The sequence below is a fragment of the Zootoca vivipara genome, chromosome 9 (genome assembly GCF_963506605.1).
Source record: "Zootoca vivipara chromosome 9, rZooViv1.1, whole genome shotgun sequence".
NCBI lineage: Eukaryota > Metazoa > Chordata > Lepidosauria > Squamata > Lacertidae > Zootoca > Zootoca vivipara.
In genome coordinates this window covers 25,739,965-25,757,080 of record NC_083284.1, presented here as the reverse complement: position 1 = coordinate 25,757,080, position 17,116 = coordinate 25,739,965, and the positions used below count along the sequence as shown (strand labels likewise).

The following is a 17,116-nucleotide window of genomic DNA, read 5'->3' as shown; positions in this document are numbered from 1 at the left end:
CATAAAACAGCATGCTCAACACACAAGCCTGGTAGACCTTCATCTTTGTATTGGTCAATTAGCATCACATTCTCCCAGATACCCTTTTTTGCAAGGCAAGACCACCAGTTTAATGTTCCTGTGAGGCAACTAAAATTCCTGCCCCAAGCACTAAGTAGCGCTAATACCAGCACTGAGTCCAGGATGAGAGCACAGATCAACCAGTTCACACAACATGCTGCTGCACATTATTTAAATGATCCGTTGGCACCCCTCGCCCACGCCTGCTGCACTTCAGACTGAACAGCCTGGAGCCTGCCTTATTGTATCATCCAAATCTGGGCTCATCGTTTGTTACCTCCAAGCAAAATATAAGCAGCAACCAAGGTTTATTCTTGGATTACCACTCATGGTTTGTTAGGAGGAAACAAACCACGAGTGTCAGTTCAGATGGCACAACAAGCCAGGCTCTGCTCCACCCTTGTGCAGCAGGAGTATGGGAGAAATGTCATGGGAACTGTTTAGCCGTGTGCATCTGCATACAGCTCATTCACACTAAACAATAGTTTGTTTTGAACTATAGTTTAAGATTGATGGTTGTGATGAGCCTGTGAGTGCCTTACATAAACATATTTGCTTAGGCCTTCCAGCATGTTTTCTGAGCTAATTTTACTGGTGCTGATTAATGGTTTATAGATTTGCTTGGTATTTACTGTTAACTATTTTAGAGCTTCTATTGTTCTAAAATTGCATGCAAATCTACATACATATTATATATTGCTTTTGTTTTGAGTTAGGGAAAAAAATGAAAACTATCATTCTTATTAGGAGCTCTGGGAGTTATTAAATTGAGATGTAGCCAAAACATTTTCAAATAAAGTAGCTATTTCTATACAAGATGCAAGCAACACACTAGTGTCTCTGACAAGAGGTTCACCAGAAGCCAGCAACAGCCTTTTCAGCATCTTTCAACACTGCAGATACTCCTGGGCCTAGAATAGCTCTCTAATTATACCACAGTTCACAAACCCAGATATTGTCTACAAGTGGTAATTTATCATATTATATCAATGTCACTTAATGTGTACATTTGAAAAATGGTTTGGGGTTGCATCAATGCTTACAACTCTTAGGAGTAAAGTGAATGTAGCCAACAATGAAATAATCCAGCAATACTCTAAGATTTATAATAAAACAATCCCTTGAATCAACCAACAAAAGAGCTTTATCTCTTTCCATTTTCATACGTATTTCTGTTAGGCAAAATCTTACACAGACACAGAATACATTCACTTAATTCAAATTTCAGAATCTTTTTTAAGAAGCCTTGCTAACCTTCAGAATTGATCAGACAGTGGTGGTCAGGTCTAAACCCACTAAACCCAGCTTCATGTTGATTTTTTAATATGCACCACGTTCCTTGGTTCCCTTCCCCCCCCCCCGCATTCTATTTCAGAGCTTCTTTCAATTACGGTACACATTCAGCATTCAGCAGTTTTTCTCTTCATGTTAATATAGCCTAAAAATTAATAGCTCTATGAATGTAGGAGGCCTCTTAAAAATTAAACTGTGTAGCTATGGGAATTTGGCCTTTTCTTATAAACATACTAGGAAACAGAGCAAAAACAAGCTCATAATGACAATAGGCATAAGTTAGCCAAGTCAGAGGAAGAGGAGGATTATATTGGACCAAGTATCAACCTTATGAACAGCGCCGCCGCCCCCCCCACAGCAAGTAGTTGAAATCATGGACAGAGGCAAGCTTCATGTTTCCATCAACTACAAGCACATTACAGGTAGGTAGCCGTGTTGGTCTGGATCGAAGTGAAATAAAAAAATTCCTTCAGTAGCACCTTAAAGGGACCTGGTTTGAACAGAGATATCGGGTTCTTATCTCATTATACATGATAAGCGATCTTCAGCCATCTCAACCCTTGCTTTTTCATGCAAAACCATTTGCAGTCGTTTGCGGTCATCAACAGCTATCAGTCAGTCAATCACCCATTTCCACCACCCTTCTGAGTGATCCCCCCCTCCCCATCCCCACCCCTCCCCACCCCTTCTCTACATAAGTGCCTGGAAACTTCCATTTCACTGTATCTGAAGAAGTGTGCATGCACACGAAAGCTCATACCAAAATAAAAACTTAGTTGGTCTTTAAGGTGCTACTGAAGGAATTTTTTTATTTTACAAGCACATTGTTAGCCCTGCCCTTGAGGTGGCGTAATTGCCCATTTACAGGCATAGAAGAAAGGTCATTATCACAAAGTGTCTCTGTTCTCTCTGCTAAGGGATTGACAGGGCAAGGTCTTATTACCATCCTCTGACAGGGGAAAGAATATTGAACATATTCTCGGGTATTAATTTAATTATGATAACATATCAAAAATGTGCTATACATACACACACACAAATCCAATATGCCATCAACAGAAACATTTTATGTGAGACAGTGGTGCAAATGCTTTTGCTGAGGAAAACCTCTTACAGAATCAGTTCCTTTGAGGAGAGAGGGTCCTGGCGACTTTTGTTTAATTAACAAATATGCTAACTGAACAGAAGGGAGCAGGGAGCAGTACAGATACTGATACAATACAATACAGGTATCAATCTCCAAGAGCAACAGTAGTCAGCTACAAAATCTCAAACTTCTTTACTGTATATGACCCCGTTCAGATCACTTCTCCCCACTCCCTAGTCTCAGCCATAACCCTGGCAGATACAAAAAATAAAAAAAATTCCTTCCAGTAGCACCTTAGAGACCAACTAAGTTTGTCATAGTGGTAGAGCTTTCATGTGCATGCACACTTCTTCAGATACACAGTGACAAACTTAGTTGGTCTCTAAGCTGCTACTGGAAGGAATTTTTTTTATTTTTTACGGCTACCTACCTGGCAGATATGTTGGGCTTGCCAGGAAATTATGATGCCTAAGATGGAGAAGAAAATGGCAGCCCTCCTATTCCATGAACAAAAGCTGAATGGACTGCCAGCTCACTATTACTTCCAACTAACAGGACAGCATCCTTCACTGGACAGGGCAGGCTATGTGGCCCACAGCCCTACCTGCCAACACCTTACCACTGTTCCCCACCCTTCAACATCTACTACCTGAAGCAATTGCCTCTGTCTGCCTCATGCTGGCCCTGGGACCTGCATCCTTAGCTGTCCTTGATGGCCCATTAATCAGCATTAATTGCCAAACCACTAAAGCATATGGCTCATAATAATAATAATTTTAAAATCTTAAAAAGGAAAAGAATTTAAAGAGATAGAGTAAATTGCCTCAGTTCATGTGACTGTTATCCCTTTAGCAGCACTGTGATGTGAAGGGAAAACACTCCAAAGCACAAGGCAGCTTGTTGCATTACCCTGGGCTCAAATTATTGTTCACACCAGCAAATACCAGTGTGGTATAACGGTCCTTTGGGAAAGGAACATAGGCACTTACCTGGAAATACGGTAAGCCCATTGAACTCAGTGCAGCTTATGTCTGAGTAGACAGTTAGGACTGCACTAGCATCTAATCAAGTTTCTCCCTCCACTTTTGCAACACCTCATTCCACAAGCATACACTTGTGCTTCCCTTCCCCCAAAACCTCAGCTATTAACTCTTCAACCCTAGCTGCAGTCACCCCTCCCTGACTGCAACATATACTCAAAGCAAAATCTCAGCCACAGAATAGAATATTTCCCGAACAGAAGAGAAGCTCCTCTCAAAGCAAATCTAGAAATCAAGGCAAGTAAACTCACAATCAAGTACATTCAACTGCTAGAGCAGCACCGGGTATTTGTTCAAGAAATGAGCCTCCCAACCACCAAATCCTCCCTTAAGACAAAAATACAGCCAACTCACTGCCAACCCCAGCCAGTCTCCCTCCACGCTGTGACACCTCTTGGCAGAGAAAAGCCTCCAGGCTCTCTTGCAAACTGATGTCAGAGATAGCAGACTTTCCTATTACAGCTCTTTTACTGTAATCCATGTGCTTGCTTCTGGCCAGTCCCTGCTGGCCTTATAGCACTGCATGATCTTCCCTTGAATGTAGCTGTGCTTCCAGAACACACCAGCTTCTGGCAGTCAGTCTGATTCTCTTCAGCTGCGTTTATACTTGGCAGCTGGGAGGTATCAGGCTGTCTGAGTGAGAAAGCAAGGAGGCTGTTCCTCCTCTCTCCAGCTTGCAGTTTGGAGAGGGCAAATCATATGGCATTTATGGATCCTGAATATATGCACTGAATAAAGGAATCTGGGGAATGCAGCCATTGCTTTACTCTCCATATCTAATTACAGGTGTTGATCTGCCGTAGTCGAAACAAAATTAAAAAATTCCTTCCAGTAGCACCTTAGAGACCAACTAAGTTTGTCATTGGTATGAGCTTTCGTATCTGAAGAAGTGTGCATGCACACGAAAGCTCATACCAATGACAAACTTGCTTGGTCTCTAAGGTGCTACTGGAAGGAATTTTTATTTTATTTTATCCATATCTAATTTATCCTGATAACAGTCTGGTGAGGGAATGCAAAGATTGACAGCTTCAAGTCCATGAAAAGAGGTTTGTGGCTGTGGTGAGATTTGGAGTAAGGAAAAACATACAAAAACAATTATACAGCTTATCATGCACCTTAATGTATTGCCATAAATTAGGAAAGACAAAAGAAAAATACAGTTCGAGGGGAAATGGGTGCCTATGATCATTTAACCCACACCCAAGCAATCTTACTGGAATTTCTCATGGTACAATATTCCCTGTGCAAGTCTCACTAAATTCAGCGAGAATGACTTCTGAGTAGGGCATTATTAGCATTCTGTTGTCGGTAATTAATTAAATAGTGCTTTGTGTTACTACTCTTTCATAATTTCAAATTATCCCAATTAGAAAAAGCAAAAAATCACTGAAGCCTGTTGCAGTTTATGTGGAAGGCTGAAGTGGTTTTTTATTCAGGCCATCCGCTGAATGATACCAATAGTTTAAAATGGCAATAAATCACACCTGAAGACTATACTTGCTCAACGTGCCTTCAGGCAGAGACATTCAGTCTCTTACACAGGGCATAGCATCTTGCTTGGTGACACTACACTGCCATTCCTCTTCCTCAGTAGAATTTCACTGGATAGAGGTAGGTTGGTATGTTTAAAGTTTATGCACGGAACCAGCAGCAAGGGCATACCATAGCAAATCAGACACTGCAAATGCAAGCTCCACAGAAAAATCAAGTATACTTTCATTTTAAAAACTTTCCCACCTAGTGTGACAATTTAGTATGCTTTATGGATCCCTTTATTTATTGTTTCGCTACTTTTAATGGCTGGTTTTGTTTTAGCATCTTCACAGTTATGTAAGTAACCTTGAGCTTTTTGTGGAAAGCCATCCTGTGCATATAAATAAATAAATCATATTCATTTTTCTAAGGTAGGTATGATGCAGTCTGCAAGTCTGTATCAGTTCATGCAAGGATACCTGGGAGGAAGCCCTTGAACTCAACAGAACTTAGTCTGGAGTACACATGCGTAAAATTGTGCCTGAAGACTTACTAGCTCAAATGTATCCTTGCCCGTTATTAATAGTTAATCACTACAAACACAGTTATGCCTGGGATAACACAGAGTTGCTTTGCAGCCTCTTTGATTTACTACCCCAACCGAAAGCTCAAGAATTTACTTACAATGATAATAACTATTAGTACAAAAAAATGTTCCAATTTCCTCAGAAGTGGGACCTTGGCTGGCTCTTTGAGTGTGCTGTGGAACCAGACAGCAGCAGGGGTCAGGAATGTAATGTCATGCCAAGTCGTTTATGCCAGAATTCCCACAATTTTAAAGTGCCTTTCAGTTGGAGACGTTCAGTCTCTTACACCGCAAAAAGTGTTTTTTAATTGGTGATACTACACTGCCACTCCTCTTCCTCAATATAATTCCACTGGATGGAGATAGGCTGGAATATTAGTTTACGGTACAGCTGCAGCTGTGTCAAAGTACATCAGGCACATTCCCACAATTACCTGGTAACCTCAAGACTCAATTATTATAACATGGGGCTACCCTTGGTCTTGGTCTGGAAGTTCAAGCTTGTGCAAAACATTGCAGCTGAACTGTTGATGGCAACAGATTATCACTAGTACGGTATGTAACCCAGGGGCTTCAAAGATTGCACTGGCTGACCATATGCCCAGGTTCAAGGTTCTTGTATTAATTTACAAGGCCTTTAACAAATTGGGCACAGGATGCCTCAAGGACTGCCTAGTAACTAGTTCCTGATATCCCTGCCCACTCACTGAGGTCCTTGGAGGAATCACTGCTAATGATGCCCCACAGCTAGGGTGCACAGCTTGTTTCTGCCAATAGATGTGTGTTTAGTATTGTGGGCCCAATTTTATGTAACCCTTCCAGTTGAGGTCAGACAGGCCCCCACCTGGCACCTACTGAAGTCTTTCTTATTCCAGCAGGTGATTAACTGAAGTTTGATTTTATAGTTGTACCTGATTTTTAAATTTTTGTTTTGTACCTTTGTACACCACTTACAGACTACTGTCCTTAAGAGATGCATAAAATGTTTAAACAAACACATAAACATCTACTGAGATTACAGAGGCTGAACTGTTCTGGAATGAAGTTGCTTTTCTGTACTCTATATATTCTCAGGGTTAACATGTATAACCACACCTTTAAAGGGATTTTAGATAAAAAAATCTCCATAATCCATAGCTGTCAGCCCTCCCTTTTTTGCGGGGAAACTCCCTTATTCCAAGCCACAGCTGTCAGCCTTCTCTTTTTTTGCTGGAAATTCCCTTATTCCAGCGCCGTTTCCCGCTGCTATCCTGGATTGTTAGATATACCGTAGACTGTTCCTGGGACGGGTGAGGCTGCTGATCCCTTATTTTCAAATCCGAAAGTTGACAGCTATGACATAATCTCATGTTGATGTTTGTTTGTTTGTGGGGCGGGAGACAACAGACTCTAAGGCTTGGCAATAAATGAGGAGGAAAATGTCTGAGCATTTGCCACTTGTGTTCATTTTCCATACTTGCAGCTTTGAAAGCACTCAGCTTATTAAGGGCTCAATGGAATCTTGTAATATGAGCTTTTTTTCTTCATATACCAATAAAAAAACAAAAACAAAAAGCCCATCCAACATCTTGCAGGTCTTGGAGCCTTTAATGGGATTGCCCTTGATGAGAGATATGAAGGCAAATTTCCTGTTAGCCTGAGTCACACTAATGGACTTTCAAAGTGCAGCCTTTCGACTAGCTCTTAATGACTTGTTGCAATGGAGATGGGGGATCAGCATACAGCAATGCCATCTTCTGGCATAGTTCCGGTGAGAAAGGGAGTTTGCTGAATGCAGCTCAAAGGAAGCTCCTTTTCTTTGGAAACAGAAACTCAAGCAGCCACACAATAAATCTTGAGGGTTGTTTTTCTCAGAACACATAATGTTGGATTGTGATTGTTCAAAGAACTGAAATGAAAGAGGAAAGGAGAACACATAGTACTGAACTGAAAGAGCATAACTTAAGTGGATGAATTCAGACTACAAACATGTTCAGAGTGCAGCCAATTCATATACAAATGTTACTGGGGTTTTTTTAAAAAATCTTGCAAGTAGTGTACAATCCTCCCTACCTGTCTATGCCGCTGGATAGCTAATAATGGGGTGAGCCTACATGTAAAACAGTCCCTGCAACTGTGATTGCAGAAGCTGACTAGCATGATAAAATTTATTTTGAGATTCAAGTTGCCAGCTGTTTAAAAAATGCAATTAAAATAGCAAATACAAAACACACAATTAGAAATACTGTGGTACAAAATGAACCATAGAACATGTAATGGTGACTGCATTGCACATTATGTCCCTACTTTATCAGAAGTATTCCTGCTTTTAAAACGCTGCTAAGAGATCAGTGAACATATATCTTTATGGCCAGACACACTTCTGTCTTTTGACATCAATGTTTAAGATACGGCAACTCAGCTGGAAAAGGACCTAGGTTTGACAGTAATCAGTTCCAATGCATTTGTTGTAAGCTTGTGAATTACATTATAATATGAGAACAACTTTCTCATGTTATTAGACTGGTCAAATGCATACATAAGGGATAGAAAACTGGTGTCTCAACAATGCATCTGCTCACTTGCACACTACAAACTTATCTGTCTCCTTTCTACCAGCCTCACATTAACAGACACCACTTTTCACCTGGCAGGCATCACGCCAAGAGAGAAATGAGCCTCCATTTCCCATTCACAGTTGCAAGGTAAGAAACTGTTCTAGCACTTTCTTTTTAGCCTGGTCAACAATACTCCCTGATAAATGGGCATTGAATTCCCCTTCCAGCTGTAGCACCTTCCTCAATATTGGGAGATTTCCCCCTGCAAAGTCAGTAGGGCTCACCACTTCTAGGGATTGGAGAATGGAGATGGTGGGTTGGCAGTACAGTGGTAAAATAGCAGATGGAGGCCTTTCTGGATATGTCCTTTCATTGTTAGACTGCAAACAACCAACACCCCGCTTCCAGTTCAAGCAGGTGTTGATGCTGAGCCTCCTCTCCCCTCTGAATCATTTCATTACTGTGCTCAATTTAGCTATGTTGATGTCTGACTAACCCTTACTGGCTTCTCATGCATTGTACCCATCAATTCCTCTTGCTCACTTTTGTCTGATAAGCTATTATTGCAGAGCCAACTAATACACCTGTAGCACCTTAAAGACAAATGAATTCCTTATGACACATTCATGATACATAAATTTGGGTCCACTTCATCAGATGCAAACGCTCAGTATGCTAGTATGATTTTTATTTTTGCAAGTATATTTGTTTGCTGAATATGTTAAATTGATTGTTCAGTGTATTTATATTGTGGCGGCCTATGGCTTTAAACAACAAAGTTTTATTTTATTCCAATGTGCTGTCTTTAAGAAGAAGAAGAAGAGTTTGGATTTGATATCCCGCTTTATCACTACCCGATAAAGCTATATATTTGCTTTTAAAAAAAAAACCCACTTCAGATATCTTATGAATAGTATTTTGAAACTGCCTTCTTGCTATCACAATTGGAATTTTTTTAAAAATAATAATAATAACAATGACTTCAGTAGTATCTGTTTCTGTACCTCCTATTCTCCATCCTCTGGTCCCCTCTCACTTTTGTGTTTCACGTTTCTTTCTGTTCTACAATAATTCCTTGCAGAAGCTGAGTAGCTCAGTTGGCTGGAGCATGGTGCTGATAATTCCAAGGTTGTTAAGGTTACAGGTTCAATCCCCGTAAGGGACAGCTGCATATTCACGCACTGCAGGGGGCTGGACTAGACGATCCTCACTGGGTCCTCCCCTCCAACTCTATGATTCTGCCTTCATGGAATTAAATGTGAACCAGAATGTGAATCTGCCCTGCTAATGAACTTGAGTGATGTTCTCACACACATACAGAGAACCAGACACCCTCTGCTGGCTCTTCTGGGAAGTGGATGTTGAAACTGAAGCTGCTGCCTCTTTCTGATTAAATCCTGGAAGAGAGCCTGTAGTAAAACAGAATCAGAAAGCTACAACTTCCTATAATTCAAATTATCTTGTGGTTTGAATGTAATGCTGACTGTGGCTTGTAAATGCATTAAGGGGAAAATTAAACCTCAAATCACCCCAAGCTGTATCAGTACCTAGATCTCTAGATGTTTCATCCCACCTCCCTCCACCTGCCCTGTAGACCTTTCATTGAAGAGTTAAAATTGAAGTCGAGTGCAAATTAGGCAACATTACCATATTATATGCAGATAGCCAAAGCTGCCCAGTGCAAAAATTGACCAATGCAGTGGTTTGGACTCCTGAAGCTAAATAGGTTGCAAGAGAGTCCATGTACAAATGTACCGTAAGCTGCTCTAAGCAATTAAAAGTGGGATGTGTATGTAGCCAAAAAAATAAATACAAAGGTTGGCATTTCCCTGCCTCCAGAGTCCACCTTTAGTAGCCAATTTCCATCCTTACATGAAGAAAGCAGTCCCCTGTCCAAAGCGTGCTCTGGGTAAGCCATCCTTGTTCAACTCAGGACCATAATCAGGGTTGATTTTTCATGTTCACAAGTGAAACTAGGCACTGCAAGGTTTCTGAAGGAGTAAATCCTACTGGCCTTAATGAGGCTTATTTCTAGAGAGAGAGAAAGAAAATGCTTGGGTGTGTGTGTGAACTGTAAATCAAGATTTTACAACTGGACCTAACTCATCCAAAAGGGATGGAGAAAACCAAACAGGGTCACTGGCTGAGCACTGCACAGCCAGCTGAAGTGGAGACACAGAAGAAAGGGAAGGGAGCTTAGATGCTGGAAGTATGGAAAAAAAGACAACTACTTCCTGAGAGTCTGGAGTATGACTTTCCAGAGAAGAAGGAACAACACGGGATTATGATCAAATGAAAAATTGTTTGGATAGCTGCCTTAGTAAAACATTCGGTAATTAGTAACATGATATCTCTTAGCAAAGCCAAATAGGTAGAATTTGGGAAGCTTGAATCACACACCCCATTTGCTTTCTTACAGAGCATGCACTATAGCAAATGCCATGTAAATGAGATTAAAAAGCACTTAGGAGGAGATGCAGTGGTTCCAGAGACTGGTAGCTGAGTGCATCTCCCTCCATCTGAGTCATCTTTTCAGACAACCTGCATGGATGAACACACAAAATATTAAACATATCCAAAAGGTAGCTTGAGAAGGACCTGAAAGACCTATGTGACTTCATTCGAAAGGTTGGGGGGAAAGCACTTTTCAAAATATACAGGCCTACCAATCCAAGCGCTTTCTCTTCTTGACTGATAGGCCTGTTCTTCATGCTTCCTGTGAACTGCTGGTGGCTTCATGAGAAGTGAATGGGGGAACAGAAGGATTAAAAGTGGTCCTTGGAGAATGATTCAGATTGTACTCACTTGCTACCGGTAACACTGTATTTTTTAAAAAAATATATATGAAATATTTCCTCAAATGTGCGGCATCTGTACGCACTGACACATCATGGGATATAGTGCTTCACGTGAATGTGACATCTTGGCTAAATCACAGCACATATACAATGCAAACATTTTAAGAAGCTAATAAATAAATAAAAGGCATTAAGGGTGAAGATTAGGGGTTGTATCCAATGAAGTCCAGAGCAGATTGGGCAGTGGAGCAGTTCAGGTGGCATGCAGGGAGAGAAGACTTCTGCATAAGCAGAAGTTATAGAAACATGGGAAGCTGCCTTATACTGACTCAGACCACTGGTCTATCCAGCTCAGTACTGTCTGCACTGACTTGCAGGGGCTCCCCAGGGTTTCAAAGTAGGGAACTCTCCTGGCCATACATGGAGATGCCGAGGACTGAAGCTGGAATCTTCTCAATGCAAGGCAGATGTTCCACCACTAAGCTACATCCCTTCCCCATAAAGTCCTTGCACTAAGGTAATGATACAACCCTAGGACCACACATTGAATTGGTTAAATTACTTAATTGAGAAACATTTTTAATTGACTAAAAGTGTGAATTCATTAATTAGGCAGTAGATTGATCTATTACTTGCATTAGGAATCTCTCTCTCTCTCTCTCTCCAGCATGGTGTAGTGGTTAAGAGTGGTGGACTCGTAATCTGGTGAATCGGGTTAGCGTCCCCGCTCCTCCACATGCAGCTGCTGGATGACCTTGGGCTAGTGACTTCTTTGAAGTCTCTCAGCCTCACTCATCTCACAGAGCGTTTGTTGTGGGGGAGGAAGGGAAAGGAGATTGTTAGCCACTTTGAGACTTTAAGGAGAAAGCACATCAAAGTGCAAGTAGATAAATAGGTACCACTACAGCGGGAACGTAAATGGCGTTTCCGTGTGCTGCTCTGGTTTGCCAGAAGCAGCTTTATCATGCTGGCCGTATGACCTGGAAGCTGTATGCCGGCTCCCTCGGCCAATAACGCGAGATGAGCGCCGCAACCCCAGAGTCAGTCACAGCTGGACTTAATGGTCAGGGGTCCCTTTACCTTTTTAAGGTGGGATATCGAGTCTTCTTTTTCTCTGGATAGCTCAGTTGGTTAGAGCGTGGTGCTAAGGCAAAGGTTACAGGTTCGATCCCCATATGGGACAGCTGCATATTCCTGCATTGATCCTGGGAGTCCTTCAGGACGACTCGCTGCCTCACAATCTAACCTACCTGATTATGAGAATGAATTGAGGATGGGGAGAAATGTATGCTGCCACTTTGAGCATAATAACCTTGTCCAAAGGTTTTGTTTTCCCCTCTTCTGCATCTTTTCCAAATGGGTTCCCATATAGAAAAGTGTGAAATTCTACATGCTAACTCTGAAGTTCATGATCTGAACTTCAGAGTTAGCATGAAGTTCCGATCGTGAAGCTGAGGCTCCAATACTTTGGCCACCTCATGAGAAGAGAAGACTCCCTGGAAAAGACTCTGATGTTGGGAAAGATGGAGGGCACAAGGAGAAGGGGACGACAGAGGACGAGATGGTTGGACAGTGTTCTCGAAGCTACGAACATGAGTTTGACCAAACTGCGGGAGGCAGTGCAAGACAGGAGTGCCTGGCGTGCTCTGGTCCATGGGGTCACGAAGAGTCGGACACGACTAAACGACTAAACAACAACAACTCTGAAGTTGCATTTTAGAGGCAAAAAATTTGCTAAGGTGGTGTATTACTTTTCTCTTGATCTTCATCCAGTCATAAAAAATCCCCTTCTTGTCAAAGAATATGAGCTCCTTCACACATGCATATTCAACACTTGACAACTGCAACATCATGGGGTGATGATCATCTGTGTATGAGCCATCACAGACAGAACCCTTCCCATGAGCTCATACCATCTACAGCAGCACATCATTGGTTCACATATTCAACTGTAAGTCATCCAGCAATGAAATATTAAAAAATAATTTAATCATGGGAGGATAACATACACATCTCTTTTGGAAAGTGCATCTATATGTAAAGTGTCTTAATCATTTATTACCATTTTATCTGGCTTACAATATTTGAAATCCAATTTAAAAACTCAGCATAGTCCCAACTGAAACAATGTTAGAGGTGACAAGAGTATTTAAAAAAAAAAAAAAAGCGAACAACCAAGAGATAAGATTATCAGGCACAGTCATCTTAGACCTAGAACTTTTACTTGCATGTACAGTAAAATGTTTTAAGTGTGTTTTACGTGAAATATACAGTGCAATATACAGTGACACTAGATGGAGATGGTTAGCCTTATGGAAAATTTGATGTATTTTTAAAAACGCTTTTTTAAAAATCCTTTTTGGAATGGTTTTTATATGTGTGTAGATTTCACCTTAGTTAACTGAAAGAGCATCCAGAGGCACCAGCAAAAAAAAAAGGCCCTTTCTCCATTTGCTACTTCCCTTACCCCAAAAAGTAGGGTACCAGTGAAAGCCTTCTAAGGAAGAAATAAGGGACTGAGCAGATTCAAATGCCATACACCAGACATAGGCAACCGTGGCTCTCCAGATGTTTTGGAATTACAACTCCCATGATCCCTAGCTAACAGGGCTAGTGCTCAGGAATCATGGGAGCTGTAGTTCCAAAACATCTGGAGAGCCAAAGTTACCTATGCCTGCCATACACCCTGTTCCAGACTACTTAGAACAGTGGTGGTAAAAAAAAAATTGTTCCACCAAATATTTACTTAACAAGAACTCCCAGCAGCCCCAGAAAGCATGGCCAATAATCAAGGATGATGGGGAGCTGTAGTTCAGCAACATCTGGTGGGCCAAAGATTCCCCACCTGATGTGACTTGCCTCATCCTACTAATGGAAGGGACTCAGGTGGTGCTGTGGGTTAAACTAGGGCTTGCTGATCAGAAGATCAGCGGTTCGAATCCCTGCAATGGGGTGAGCTCCCGTTCCTCGGTCCCAGCTCCTGCCAACCTAGCAGTTCGAAAGCATGTCAAAGTGCCAGTAGATAAATAGGTACCGCTCCTATGGTGTTTCCGTGCGCTGTAAATGGTGTTTCCGTGCGCTGCTCTGGTTCGTCAGAAGCAGCTTTGTCATGCTGGCCACATGACCCAGAAGCTGTCTGCGGACAAACGCTGGCTCCCTCGGCCTATAGAGCGAGATGAGCGCCGCAACCCCAGAGTTGGACACGACTGGACCTGATGGCCAGGGGGCCCTTTACCTTTACTAATGGAAGGGCATCCCTGCAGAGCTGATAACTACAAAAAGCTGCTGAGAGGTCCACACAAGGATCAACAAGGACACATTCCCCCTGTATTCATCAGTCAGCAGCAACAGAAGAAGCATCAGTCCCAAAACACAGAGAGAAGCTTCACAGAAAATTTTCACAGAGCTACAGAGCATTTCTTTTTTATTTTGTATGTGCAAGCAGTTGCCCTTGAGTTTATTAACACAGGCACCAGCTGTTTGCAAAGAAAAAGAGTGGCTTTCCAGTAATGACAGTATTTCCTCTCTCAGCCCTCACCCGCCCTTGTGTACTCTTCTAGGAGAAACAAACATAAAAGGAGATGCCTTCTCACTTGATGCCTAATACTGGAACTACCGGTAAGCAGGAATTTCTGACCAAAGCAGCATGCAGGAGTCAGTCTGATTCCACCAAGGTTTTCTGATACATAGGAGAAGAAAACCCCTTCATGTTAAATGTTAAGGAGGTGGCAAACAAATTCATTTCTCATCCTCCTCAACATTTCAGAGGATTTGTTGTGGCTACAGGGCTATAAATAGAACCCATAGGGATGGCTGACCCAGGAAGACTGTAGTCATATGATCCAATAACAAACAATGGGGTACTGTCTGTGAACCAATCTGAACACAAGCAAGGGCTGAAAAAGGTTTTGTGGTCATCTAGTCTGGCCCCTTGTCAGACACATCAATCCTCCTACGAATTAACTTAATTCTTGTCCCCAGAATATGTGCAAAAGACAGGGGCAGATGCTAACAGTGTATTTCATGGCAGAGCTGCTGGCAAAACAGTTAAAATTGGTAAAAAGACTAAGGTGGATTGCACAAGTGAGTCAAGCCAGATACTCTCAAGAAATGAGGAAAAGCAATCTGCAAAGCACTCAAGCAGTTTTTGCTGGTATTAATAATGCTTAATAGGCAGAAATAAGAACTATGAGGCTAAACAACCTTCCATAGGTCACCAGTAAATGCTTTGTTTATCAGCAGTTGCTGAGCAAAAGTAAGCTCAGGTACTAGAAAGGACAACAGATTAGTCTAGAATGCAGCAGCACAACTGAATTTAAAACGGTTAACACAGCAAACACTCAAGTGTTTTGCAGGCTTTTTTGATGAATGAATCTTTTGTTGTCTAAACAAAGATTCTTTTAACATAGGGAAGTCTCAAGTCGTTGCCCCATTGTGTTCCTCATATTCAATGGGAGCAATTAAGGCACGCAGATAAACCAGAATATTTTACAACCACGCAGGCATTCTTTTTTCATTTTTTTTAAGAGCTGTACAAGTGGATGCAATGAAAGATACGAAGTTCTTGGACTGCACAATGTCACTGTGGTCAGATTTTTTCCCCCATAGTGGGAATCTCAGCTGTGATGTATGACTCAACCACAGCTTTGATTTGATTACCAACAAAAAAATGTGGAACAGTCACGCATAATTGGTCCCAGCAGTTGGAAGGGGAAACACACATAACTATTATTTCACAGTGTTATCAGACCATTTACTGAGAATCCAACTTCAAACATTAATCCCAAAACTGGATCTTACATGATAGTTCATACTTCAGAAAGCACACAGGCCCATGACTGTTGCCTATAATCTATCACTGAATGAGACAGTGGTCACCCACCAGGGATCTGGTAATCATGGATTACACATGAAGTTCACAAGGCATGGTAATTGGTCCACAACTTTGTATTTTGTTTTATCAGGAGCGTGTTTGGAAGACGAATACAGGAGGGAAAACCCCATTTAATTAAATTGAAAGGCTAAGGCAGCAATCTTCTGAAATCTTACTTGGGAGTGAGTTGCATGGAACCCGGTGGGATTTATGCTAGATTAAAGATGCTTAGGTTTGGGCTGTAAAGAGGAAAGGGGTGGGGAATTGGGGGGGGGATAAGAGCTTAAGCTTACTGAGAAGAGAAACTTAACATGCCAAAATCCACATCAGGGCAATGCCTTTATGAGGCCAACCGCAACATCACAAAATAGTGTGCAAGTTTTCAAGCTATCCAGAACGCTTCCTCAGAGAAAATTTCTCAAGCTGATGCTGTTTCCTATATACATATGACCTTCCAAAACAACCCATTTAATTCTTTTTAACTAGGGATGGATTCATTGCTTAACCTGTAAAGAGCCACACTGGAATCAAATTGCAAGTTGTGCACCTGCACATTTAACATAGCTTGTTTCCATTCTTTCCTTGGTGCCTCCCTCAAGGTTTTTCCCTGGACTCAGAGCAAATTGATCTGAGGCTTTTGTCTCATGGAGGCTGGCCTATTCCCGTGTCCTCTATGTGGGCCACGCACATTCTAGACAGCTATGTCTGGTCACCAAAGCTTTTCTCCTGACTGGCTATCTGCTTCTCTCCATTAAATCAAAGCTAATGAACATCTTACTCCTGCATCATAGCGGTGCCAGAAAAGTCGAAAGATTCCTGTTTTGAAAGAGAGTGGTTTACTGGGGGAAAGAAAGGAGCTTGGAATGTAATGGGAGATCTCCAGGTAATTTGCAGTAGATCAGCAAGGATTTCTGACTCCTACGGTAATTATGTAACAATAGCAGCAGCAAATAAGTTTTCTCCACCTCACTGCTGATAGTTTGCTGAAAAAGAGTGGTTCTGATACTGATGACAAATTTCTGGGCTAAACAGTTGTTCAGCAACACCCTGATCCTTAGTTCTTAGGATATGTCTGTTCACCTGATCCAATGTTTTGCACCTGGCTCCACTTAGTGGATTTCAGGGTACTAGTTTTTTTAAAAGTGGATCCCACAAGGCTGAAATCTGCCCACCTGCTGTATAAATGTAAAGATAACCAGATTAAATGCAGCCCATCAACTATTTGTGGCAGCCCACTCTATATGAGGAAATTCCATATGTTCATAATAAACTTACTATTGCATCCTAAGAACCATGAATAGACTTGGGTTTGCAGAGTGAGGCTCCCCACTTTGTTCTTCTGCTGCAGCCCACCCACACCCCAAGA

General features: G+C 41.7%; 1 protein-coding gene across 3 annotated transcripts in view; it reads right to left on the bottom strand.

The window, feature by feature from the left end:
* The window catches only part of ANK2 (ankyrin 2), a 310,153-nt gene that overhangs the window by 284,501 nt on the left and 8,536 nt on the right, over positions 1 to 17,116 (bottom strand). Inside the window, exon 1 of one of the 3 annotated variants that reach the window (XM_060278530.1) lies at positions 3,835 to 4,080. The exons of the other annotated variants lie outside the window; for them this stretch is intronic. The gene's annotated coding sequence lies outside the window, so the exon portion shown is untranslated. Of the gene's footprint in view, positions 1 to 3,834; positions 4,081 to 17,116 lie in introns of those variants that run through there. 3 annotated transcript variants of the gene reach the window in all.